The 12,167-nt window shown below is 41.3% G+C and overlaps 2 non-coding genes across 2 annotated transcripts; both read left to right on the forward strand.

Moving 5' to 3' along the window:
* The first annotated feature begins 3,225 nt into the window (after positions 1 to 3,225).
* LOC112714078 (small nucleolar RNA R71) lies at positions 3,226 to 3,332 on the forward strand. The gene has a single exon (XR_003159033.1). It is a non-coding gene; the product is annotated as a small nucleolar RNA R71 (small nucleolar RNA).
* Positions 3,333 to 11,099: 7,767 nt separating this feature from the next.
* On the forward strand, positions 11,100 to 11,207 carry LOC112713858 (small nucleolar RNA R71). Its single transcript, XR_003158818.1, has one exon. It is a non-coding gene; the product is annotated as a small nucleolar RNA R71 (small nucleolar RNA).
* The last annotated feature ends 960 nt before the right edge of the window (positions 11,208 to 12,167 follow it).

The raw sequence follows: 12,167 nt of genomic DNA on the forward strand, positions 1-12,167 counted from the left end.
AAAATTGATTCTAACCAACCTAATAATCAAGTAACAACACTTTGCAATACAAAGAAGCAACAAAGAAAGTAACAAATTTAATCTAGACAACATAGAAGAAATGAAAGTGAAAGTAAAAATATTAACATAGCTAGGAAGGGAAAACAAAAACCTTAGGTATAGAAGTTGAAGAGAACAAGAACTAGGGAGGAATAATGGCACTTCTTATAGCCACCACGAAATCACGGCAGTTGGGCTGCCAGAAAGAACACCGGAGGAGAGAATTCACCGGTGGTGAATAGAGAAAAGATGAGAGAAAGAAAGAAAGAGAAAGAAAAGAAAAGAAGTGAGGTTAAGAGAGAGAGATGGTGGTTGGCCAGCGGTGGCTGACAGCGGCGGTGGCCGGTGGCAGGGACCGGTGGAGCTGGCAGAGAAGAGAGGGAGAAAGAAACTATGGAGAAGAGAAGAAAAGAGGACTGCCTCTCAACAGGGCAGGTTGCCCTATTAATGCCCAGAATGCAATCTCTGCGGACGCACAGGGGGCTGTGCAGAGGCACAGAAGCAAAAGGTTGGTAGGGTGCAAATGCATAAAGTGTGCGAACACGGCGACCAGAGAGGCTGCAAGAGAGCGTGCGGGTGCACAAATGGCTCTCTCTTTTTTTTATACGTCGACAGAAGCAAGTGTGCGTGCGCACACAGGTCCGTGCGCACGCACAGAAGATAAGGATGGGGGAGGTTGTTCACACGCACAAGTTGTTCCCTTGCTTCTACCAAAGGGGCTTGCAATTGGTGTGTGGACGCACACGTCTATGTGGCTACACAGATGAAGCAAGAAAGAGAACATGTGCGTATGCATGCAGCTGTGCAAACGTACAGGTCATAGAAAAGGGGGCAGCGCGCATGCACAGGCTGTGCTGGCTCCGCGACCAGAGGGCATGTCAAGGCGTGTGCGGACGCACAGGCTTGTGCGTCCGCACAGATGGCAAAAAACACAGTTTTTTTCGCACGCACAGTTTGGTGCGTACGCACAGATGCCCTTTTTCAGAAATTTCTTTTCTTTTCAAAACTGAGGTTCCTAACCTTAGCATAACAACATACCAACCCCAAATTATTCAAATAATCACAAAATTATAGTCCACAAGCAATTTAACTTATACAACTCAAAAATCATCAAATCAAATATAAACTAAACATGATATCACAAGAAAATAAATAGTTCAAATAGCTATAAACAAGAGATAGAATTGAAAAATGTCACCATGGTGGGGTGTCTCCCACCAAGCACTTTGGTTTAGAGTCCTAAGTTGGACTTGCATGGCTTTCTTGATCACTTAAAAATTTCTCAAAGGAGGAAAATCTCTAACTCTTTGGCTTGCTTTGGTTGAGCATGATCATTTGAAATGGAGTTCTCCGCACTATCTTCTTTTCCTTGCTCCTTGACATCGCCAATCACTTTGTCTTCAACTATGTCGCACCCAAAAATAGAGTAAGCTTCAAGGATGGATTTATTGGACTCCTCCAAAGTGAACTTGACTAACTTGCCATCCGACTCAAAAGAATAGACTCCCAAGTGGGCGTCTAACTTGAAGCGGGCCGTCTTCAAGAATGGTCTTCCAAGGAGTATTGATGATGGCTTGGTTGAGTAAATAGGAGGGGTCTCCAAAATGTGAAAATCAGTTGGAAAGAGCAATCCTTGAATATTGACTATGACATTCTCTGCAATCCCCACAACTGACACAATACTCTTGTCGGCTAACACAAACCTGGCCCCAGACCTCTTTATGGGAGATAAGTTGAATCTTTCATAGACGGGGAGTGGCATGATGCTCACACACGCCCCCAAATCACACATACATTCCATGAACTTAGTCCCATCAATCAAACAAGTAACCAAACATAGGCCGAGATCATTGCATTTTTCAGGAAGTAATGAGGAGATAGAATCATCTACCAACTTTTTGTTGAGGTTGCCAAGCTTGTCTTTGTGAGTGCAAATATCCTTGAGAAACTTGGCATATTTCGGCACTTGTTGAATGGCTTGAAAGAGAGGGACAGTAACTTCAACTTTCTCAAAAGCTTCCACCACAGTGGGGTCAAGATCTTCTTGCTTCTTTGCTTTCTTAGCTATAGTTGGGAATGGGATGGGCAAAGGCTCTTCAAGCAAGGTCTTTCTCTTTGGCTCCTTGACCTTTGGTGATTCTTCCTCATCTTTATCAACATTTTCATCTTTACTCCTCATCACCTCCACTTCTTCTCCTACCTCCTCATTGTTTGTCTACTCACCCAACTTTGATGCTATAGCCGCATTCTTATCCAACTTAGTACCACTTCTAATAGTAATGGCATTTATGCTTCCTTTGGAATTGGGTTGAGGTTGGGAGGGCAAACTACTTGAGGTTGAAGCTTGTTGGGTGCTTTGTGTTGTTTGAGGAGGGAGAATCAAACGGGTAAGGGCTTCGGCTATTGTAGCCATGTAAGCATCTTGTTTCTTATGGAACTCTCTTTGTTCTTACATGAAGGGTGTGAATTGTGTCATTCATGTGGGATTGATTGGAGGGAGGGGCTTGGTTAACTTCAAAAGGATTGGATCGACTATTTGGATGTTGATACTTCACTTGAGATGGAGGTTGTGGGGGTTGTTGGTACAGTTGTTGGTATTGTGGTTGACCTTGGGGGAATTAGTGGTAGTAGATTTGAGCATTTTGGTTAGGTTGAGCTTGGGGAGCTTGGTTCCACCTTTGGTTTGAGTTATCTCTCCACCCTTGGTTTTGATTACCTCCTTGTGGGTAGGGTCCTTGGTTGTAATTGGGCCTTTGTGGGTAAGGGTTAGCAACCGCCAATGTAGTGTACTCCTGGATTTGAGGGCACTTATTGGTGTAATAAGTGGTACAAGCACAAACACCACATATCCTTGATGGTCTTTCTATCCTAGGAGGTTGAGGTGGAGCATTTATCAAAGCTTGAGGGATTTATTGCCCTTGGGTGATTTGCCTCAACAAAATAGTCATCTCACCGAGGGTCTTAGTCAAAATTGCGTCTCCGGAGGGGGAAACCTCGCTCATAGCTTTTGGTTGTGAACTTCTTGCCCTTGGGTGTTGAGTTGAATCCGCTAGGTCCGATATAACTTCCCATGCTTCCGCTGCGGTCTTGTTTTTGGTCAATGATCCTCCACTCGCGGCATCTAGGAGAAGCTTATCTTGATGGTGCATTCCTTGACAGAAATAACAGATAAAAACCAACTCATCAATCTGGTGGTGAGGGCAAGCCTCCAGCAACTTCTTAAACCTCTCCCAATATTCATACAAAGTCTCCCCATCTCGTTGCATAATGCAAGAGATCTCTCTTTGCAACTTGTCTATTTTCTGAGGAGGGTAGAACTTTTTCAAGAACTCTTTTCGCAATAAGTCCCAATTGGATCTAACTTCCCCCGGCTGAGTATAAAACCACTCTTTCACTTTTCCCTCCAAAGAGAAAGGGAAAGCGAAGACCAACACCGCAGCTTCATACATTCCATGTCTTCTCGCAGTTGTACATACAACTTGAAAATTCTTAAGGTGCTTCAGAGGATCTTCCCCAGGCAATCCATTGTACTTGGGGAACAAGTTGATTGTGCCAGACTTAAGCTCAAAATTCGGATCCAAGGCTGGGTACAGAATCTAAAGTGGTTGCAAGGTGAGATCAGAAGCTCCAGCTTCCTTCAAAGTGATCCTTTGCGGTGGATCCGCCATGATGGTGTCACCTGAGTCATTCAAAGATAATTCAGTACTTCCGACATATGAATAGAGAGTCTCCTCGTTGATTGGAGAATGATGGTCATGGATTGGTGGTGATAGTGAGTGGGAGTAATCCTCAAGGGAGCAGGATTCACTATGCATAAAAGCTAGCCGGCGCCGAGCTTGCCTTATACGGGTTAAAGTTCTTTCAATTTCTGGATCAAAAGTGGCCAAGCTCGGGTCTGGAAGTGACCGTGTCATTCAACTGAGGTGGCAATGAAAGCATGCAATTATGAAAAGCAAAACAAAATAGGCAAGTAAACAAGAACTAACTTAACAATCTACAACTACCAAGATTAACTAAAAAGAAAAGTAGTGTCTACTGATGATAAGTCATCACATGCTAGTTTTGCAAGCATTTTTCACTTGTTTCATTAGTTTTTATGCACTTTCTTGCATTGTAAGTAAGTAATTTGGAGTGGAATTGTACATTTTCTTTGAATCAATCAACCACCCTTTAATTGACACAAAATCATGAAGTTTAAGCTAAAATTAGCTGGTTTTTAAATGAATTCTAAGCTTTGTGAATTTCGTGATACTTTGATTGGTTGTTTTGATTACTTGTAGGTGAAGAAAAGAAAAAATTAAGAAAAGCATGGACTAAGGGGAATGCCCAAAGGAAACAAGAAGTATAGCCAAAAAAGAAGAAAAAGCGTGGCATCATTGAGAAAGGAGGGAAGCTAGGTTGAGGGAGTGAACCGATCTTTACAAAGAACCAAAAAAAGGGGAAGCAAGGCACAAAGCTGAGTTAACTTAGTTAACTGATCATTAAAGAAAGCAAGGCAAGAGCATAAAGCTCAGTTCACTAAGTGAGCTTTATCGGGCTTCTTCAAAAATAAATTCAAAGCAAAATCCCAAGGAATGAAGCCACCAAGTTTCGAACTCATGACCCAAGGGAAGCAAGGAACGCTCCTTGCAAGGAAAACAAGCAAAAATTGGCCAAAAAGCATTCCCCAAGGTTCGAACAAGGGACCTCATGCTATAAAGCTTGCAAGGAAAATAAGCCAAAATGATTTGGCAAGGATTCGAACCTGGGAGCTCCATGAAAGGCAAGGAAGGAGCGCTCCACTCTTCCAAGGAAATCAGCATCAAATTGCTTCCACCAAGGATCGAACTTGGAAGCATGAAGCCCAAAGCCCAACTGAGCGCTACTCTCCCCCACTCCCCATATATTGGCACGCTAGGAAGAACACCAAGGCTGGACGCACATCAAATTGGGCAAGGAAAGCAAGTTTGGGCACTCAGTTTAGTTTTGCAACTGAGCCATGCCCTGGGAGTGCACCACGACTCAATTTTGAGTCCAAAAATAAAATAAAATCCAATTCTTCACAAAATTAAAAATCTCACTCTAAATTCTAAAATCCAAAAATAGGAAGTGTATTAAAAACCTCAGTCATGTGAGTTATTATTACTTGATACGACCTGGTACACTTGCCGGTGAGTTTCGTGTTGGATCGTTTTCCACACATCAAGTTTTTGGCACCGTTGCCGGGGATTGAAATGGATTGACAATGATTAAGTGAGGTGGTGATCTAGATTAAGCATTTTCTTTTATTTTTGACTAACACATTAACTGTTTGAATTTTTGCCTAAGCTAACCAAAACTTCATTCTAGCAATAGATTGAAGTCTCACTGGTTTTCTGGTTTCTGTGTGTTTCTTGTGTTGTGTTTGTATGTCAGGTACCAAGAGAGCTATCCCCACTTTCTCTGAAACTAACGGAAGAATTCTTCTAAGGTTGAGAAGAGAAGAAAGAGGGAAAGGCATTGCTGGAGAAGAGGATTCAGAAGAAGAATTCCAATAGATGGAGGAACGTTCAACAAATCCAACAAATCCACCAGGAGGAGTGGACAACAACAATAGTCAACCACAGAGGAGAGTACTGGCCTCTTATACATTTGCAAACTCTAGACATTGTGGGAGTAGCATTCTTACCCCTAATGTCAATACAAATAACTTTGAATTGAAGCCACAACTCATCACATTGGTCCAAAACAACTGCTCCTTTGGAGGAGGGCCACTTGAAGATCCAAACCAACACCTATCCACCTTCCTGAGGATTTGTGACACTATCAAAAGCAATGGTGTGCACCCTGATATCTTCAAGCTGCTGTTATTCCCATTCTCTCTCAGAGACAAAGCCACTCAATGGCTAGAGACATTTCCAAAGGAGAGCATCAACACTTGGGATGATTTGGTGAGCATGTTTCTTACCAAATTTTACCTACCTCAGAGGATCATCCGATTGAAGACTGAAGTGCAAACATTCACACAATTGGATGCTGAAACTCTATATGAGGCATAGGAGAGATATAAGGCTTTGCTCAGGAAATGCCCACCAGAAATGTTCACTGAGTGGGACAAGCTGCAAAACTTCTATGAAGGACTCAATCTAGAGGCTCAAGAGGCACTTGACCACTCAGCTGAAGGCTCTTTGCAACTGATGAAGACTGCAGAGGAGGCTCAAAATCTCATTGACATGGTGGCAAATAACCAATATTTCTTTTCTCACCAAAGGCAATGCCAACCATCACAGAGGAAGGGAGTGCTAGAGTTGGAAGGAGTAGACACCATCTTAGCCCAACATAAAGTGATGCAGCAGCAAATTCAGTAATAATTTAAGTAAATGGCTAAGAGGATTGATGGCCTACAAGTTGCATCAGTGAGTGCCACAAGCCAACCATCAACTCCTTGGGGACAGAATAAAGAGAATCAAGAAGACCAACAGCAAGAGCAAGTCCAATATGTGCACAACCAAAGTTCTGGACAGAATGAAGTGTATGGTGACACTTATAACCCATCTTGGAAGAACCACCCAAACCTTAGATGGGGAGACAACCACACTCAGACTCAACAGCCATGGCAAAGGAATTCAAACCAAAACTACCCAAGAAATAACCAGCAAATTGACATTGAGAAACCATCAAACTCATTACCAAGTGACACCATTCCTTATCCAAAAGAAGAGTGCAAAGCTATACAATTAAGGAGTGGAAAGACATTGGTGGACAACAAGGAGGCAACCAAGAAGCTTGTGGACAGCAACAAAGAACCAACAGAAAAAGAGGAAGCTAGTAACAAGGACATGACAACAAGAAAAAATGTCCCAGTGAAGCTCAAAGAGAAAAACAACCAGCCACACAATTCAAAGGAAGAAGTTCCAGGACAGCAGCAAGTGGAGAAGAGCTTTACACCTCTACTGCCATATCCTCAAAGATTCAACAAAAAAGCAAAGGATCAACACTTCCATAAGTTCCTTGAGACTTTCAAGAAGCTGGAGATAAACATTCCTTTGGTTGAGGCATTAGAGCAAATGCCTCTGTATGCCAAGTTCTTGAAGGAGCTCATCAATAAGAAAAGAAGTTGGCTGGAGAAGGAGACCGTGCTACTCACTGAAGAATGTAGCGTTGTGATTCAAAAGGGAATCCCACCAAAGCTTAAAGATCCAGGGAGCTTTGTATTTTCATGCACATAGGCAAAATGACATTAGACAAAGTTCTTTGTGATCTTGGAGCTAATATCAACTTAATGCCCCTATCCATGATGAGAAAGCTTGCTATAGAAGAACTCAAACCCACTAGGATGTCATTAGTAATGGCTGATACATCAATCAAGACACCCAATGGAATTGTGGAAAATCTATTAGTGAAGGTTGGAGAGTTTATCTTCCCTGTAGACTTTGTAATCTTGGACACTGAAGAGGAAGGAAACAATTCGATCATATTGGGAAGACCATTTCTAGCAACTGCAAGAGCTATCATCGACGTGGAAAAGGGAGAAATGATCTTCAGAGTGCACAATGAGCAAATAGTCATAAATATTTTCAGATCAATGCAACATCCCCCTGAGCAAGAGGATTACTTGAGATTGGATATGGTAGAGAGCTTAGTGGATATGCTAGTTTTGCAAGCATTTTTCACTTGTTTCATTAGTTTTTATGCACTTTCTTGCATTGTCAGTAAGTAATTTGGAGTGGAATTGTACATTATCTTTGAATCAATCAACCACCCTTTAATTGACAAAAAATCATGAAGTTTAAGCTAAAATTAATTGGTTTTTAAATGAATTCTAAGTTTTGTGAATTTTGTGATACTTTGATTGGTTGTTTTGATTACTTGTAGGTGAAGAAAATAAAAAATTAAGAAAAGCGTGGACTAAGGAGCATGCCCAAAGGAAATAAGAAGTGTAGCTAAAAGAGAAGAAAAAGCGTGGCATTATTGTGAAAGGAGGGAAGCTAGGTTGAGTGAGTGAACTGAGCTTTACAAAAAACCAAAAAAAGGGAAGCAAGGCACAAAGCTAAGTTAACTTAGTTAACTGAGCATCAAAGAAAGCAAGGCAAGAGCATAAAGCTCAGTTCACTAAGTGAGCTTTATCGGGCTTCTTCAAAAATAAATTCAAAGCAAAATCCCAAGGAATGAAGCCACCAAGTTTCGAACTCATGACCCAAGGGAAGCAAGGAACGCTCCTTGCAAGGAAAACAAGCAAAAATTGGCCAACGATTTCTCATCTAACCAGCAAGTGTACTGGGTCGTCCAAGTAATAAACCTTACACGAGTAAGGGTCGATCCCACAGAGATTGTTGGTATGAAGCAAGCTATGGTCACCTTGTAAATCTTAGTCAGGCAAACTCAAATGGTTATGAATGATGAATAAAACATAAAGATAAAGATAGAGATACTTATGTAATTCATTGGTGGGAATTTCAGATAAGCGTATGAAGCTGCTTGGTCCCTTCCGTCTCTCTGCTTTCCTACTGTCTTCATCCAATCCTTCTTGAACCTTTCCATGGCAAGCTGTATGCAAGGGTTTCACCGTTGTTAGTGGCTACCTCCCATCCTCTCAGTGGAACTGTTCAACGCACCCTGTCACGGCATGGCTATCCATCTGTCGGTTCTCAATCAGGTCGGAATAGAATCCAGTGATTCTTTTGCGTCTGTCACTAACGCCCAGCCCTCAGGAGTTTGAAGCTCGTCATAGTCATTCAATCATTGAATCCTACTCAGAATACCACAGACAAGGTTTAGACCTTCCGGATTCTCTTGAATGCCGCCATCAGTTCTAGCTTATACCACGAAGATTCCGGTTAAAGAATCTAAGAGATATCCACCCAATCTAAGGTAGAACGGAGGTGGTTGTCAGGCACACGGTCATAGGTGAGAATGATGATGAGTGTCACGGATCATCACATTCATCAAGTTGAAGAACAAGTGATATCTTAGAACAAGAACAAGCGGAATTGAATAGAAGAACAATAGTAATTGCATTAATACTCGAGGTACAGCAGAGCTCCACACCTTAATCTATGGTGTGTAGAAACTCCACCGTTGAAAATACATAAGAACAAGATCTAGGCATGGCCATGAGGCCAGCCTCCCAAGGATCAAAAGATCTAAAGATCAAAAGATTCCAAAGATCAGAAGATGAAAATACAATAGTAAAAGGTCCTACTTATAGAGAACTAGTAGCCTAGGGTTTACAGAGATGAGTAAAAGACATAAAAATCCACTTCCGGTCCCACTTGGTGTGTGCTTGGGCTGAGCATTGAAGCATTTTCGTGTAGAGACTCTTCTTGGAGTTAAACGCCAGCTTTGGTGCCAGTTTGGGCGTTTAACTCCCATCCTTGTGCCAGTTCCGGCGTTTAACGCCGAGCAGTTTTGAGCTGATTTGGAACGCCAGTTTGGGCCATCAAATCTCGAGCAAAGTATGAACTATTATATATTGCTGGAAAGCCCAGGATGTCTACTTTCCAACGCCGTTGAGAGCGCGCCAATTGGGCTTCTGTAGCTCCAGAAAATCCACTTCGAGTGCAGGGAGGTCAGAATCCAACAGCATCTGCAGTCCTTTTTATTCTCTAAATCAGATTTTTGCTCAGGTCCCTCAATTTCAGGGTAGTCATCATTCAATTGAAGGATCAACTCTCCTCTGTCCATATCAATCACAGCTTTTGCTATGGCTAGGAAAGGTTTTCCACGGATGATGGATTCATCCTCATCCTTCCCAGTGTCTAGGATTATGAAATCAGTAGGGATGTAAAGGCCTTTGACCTTTACTAGCATGTCCTCTACCTATCCATAATCCTTTTTCATGGATTTGTCTGTCATCTCTAATGAGAATTTGGCAGCCTATACCTCAAAGATTCCTAGTTTCTCCATTACAGATAGTGGAATTAAGTTTATGCTTGACCCCAGGTCACACAGAGCCTTCTCAAAGGTCATGGTGCCTATTGTACAGGGAATTAAGAATTTACCAGGATCCTATTTCTTTTGAGGTAATGTCTGCCTAACCAAGTTATTCAGTTCATTGGTTAGCAAGGAGGGTTCATCCACCCAAGTCTCATTACCAAATAACTTGGCATTCAACTTCATGATTGCTCCAAGGTACGTAGAAACCTGTGTTTTAGTAATATTCTCATCCTCTTCAGAGGAAGTATATTCATCAGAGCTCATGAATGGCAGCAGTAGGTTCAATGGAATCTCTATGGTCTCTAGATGAGCCTCAGATTCCTTAGGTTCCTCAAATGAGAACTCCTTTTTGTCTAGATTACATCCCATGAGGTCTTCCTCACTGGGATTCACGTCCTCCTCCTCCTCTGTGCATTCGGCCACACCAAGTAAGGTTATGGCCTTGCACTCTCTTTTTGGGTTCTCTTCTGTATTGCTTGGGAGAGTACTAGGAGGAGTTTCAGTGACTCTTTTACTCAGCTGGCACACTTGTGCCTCCAAATTTCTAATGGAGGACCTTGTTTCATTCATGAAGGATCAGAGACTATGTTTGCTAAGCTAGAGGGGCTCTGCTCAGAATTTTCTATTTGTTGCTGACAGGATGATGGAAAAGGCTTGCTATTGCTAAACCTGTTTCTTCCACCATTATTAAAGCCTTGCTGAGGATTTTGTTGATCCTTCCATGAGAAATTTGGATAATTTCTCCATGAGGGATTATAAGTGTTTCCATAGGCTTCACCCATGTAATTCACCTCTGCCATTACAGGGTTCTCAGGATCATAAGCTTCTTCTTTAGAAGATACTTTTTTAGTACTGTTGGATGTATTTTGTAAACCATTCAGACTCTGAGAAATCATGTTGACTTGTTGAGTCAACAGTTTGTTCTGAGCCAATATGACATTCAGAGCATCAATTTCAAGAACCCCCTTCCTCTAAGGTGTCCCATTATTCACACGATTCCTTTCAGAGGTATACATGAACTGGTTATTTGCAATCATTTCAATGAGTTCCTGAGCTTCTGCAAGTGTTTTCTTTAGGTGAATGGATCCACCTGCAGAATGGTCCAATGACATCTTAGACAATTCAGACAGACCATCATAGAATATATCCATGATAGTCCATTCTGAAAGCATGTCAGAAGGACACTTTTTGGTTAGTTGCTTGTATCTCTCCCAAGCTTCATAGAGGGATTCACCTTCTTTCTGTCTGAAGGTTTGAACATCCACTCTAAGCTTGCTCAGCTTTTGAGGAGAAAACAACTTGGCTAAGAAAGCTGTGACCAGCTTATCCCAAGAGTTCAGGCTATTTTTAGGTTGAGAGTCCAACCATACTCTAGCTCTGTCTCTTACAGCAAAAGGAAAAAGCATAAGCCTGTAGACCTTGGTATCAACCCCATTGGTCTTCACAGTATCACAGATCTGCAAGAATTCAGTTAAGAACTGAAAAGGATCTTCTGATGGAAGTCCATAAAACTTGCAATTCTATTGCATTAGAAAAACTAATTGAGGCTTTAGCTCAAAGTTGTTTTCTCCAATGGCAGGAATTGAGATGCTTCTTCCATGTAAGTTGGAATTTGGTGCAGTGAAGTCACCAAGCATCTTCCTTACACCTCCACCATTGTTATTGGTTTCCACTATCTCTGCTTCTTTTTCAAAAATTTCAGTATAGTCCTCTGCAGAGTGTTCTGTTTTAGCTTCTCTTAGCTTCCTCTTCAGAGTCCTTTCAGGTTCCAGATCAGCTTCAACAAGAATGTTCGTATCCTTTCTCCTGCTCATGTGAAAAAGAAGAGAACATAAAAGAAAGAGGAATCCTCTATGTCACAGTATAGAGATTTCTTTATGTGAGTAGAAGAAAAAAAAAGAATAGAAGAAGGAGAAAATTCGAACACAGAGAGGGAAGAGAAGAGGGTTCGAATTATGAGTAGAAGAGAAGTGTTAGTAAATAAATAAATAAATAGAAGGAGATGAGAGAGAGAGGAATTTTCAAAAATAATTAAGAAGAAAAGGAAAGTATTTTTGTTTTTATTTTAAAATAAAGTTAGAATTCGAAAATTAGGAGAAGAATTAAAATTAAAATTAAAATTTAAAATAATTAGTTAATTAAAAAGAATTTTGAAAAAGGTGAGGAATTTTCGAAAATTAGAGAAAGAAAAGTAGTTAGGTGGGTTTAAAAAAAGACAAGAAATAGTAAAACAA

This window comes from Arachis hypogaea, chromosome 9, assembly GCF_003086295.3.
Source record: "Arachis hypogaea cultivar Tifrunner chromosome 9, arahy.Tifrunner.gnm2.J5K5, whole genome shotgun sequence".
Lineage (NCBI taxonomy): Eukaryota > Viridiplantae > Streptophyta > Magnoliopsida > Fabales > Fabaceae > Arachis > Arachis hypogaea.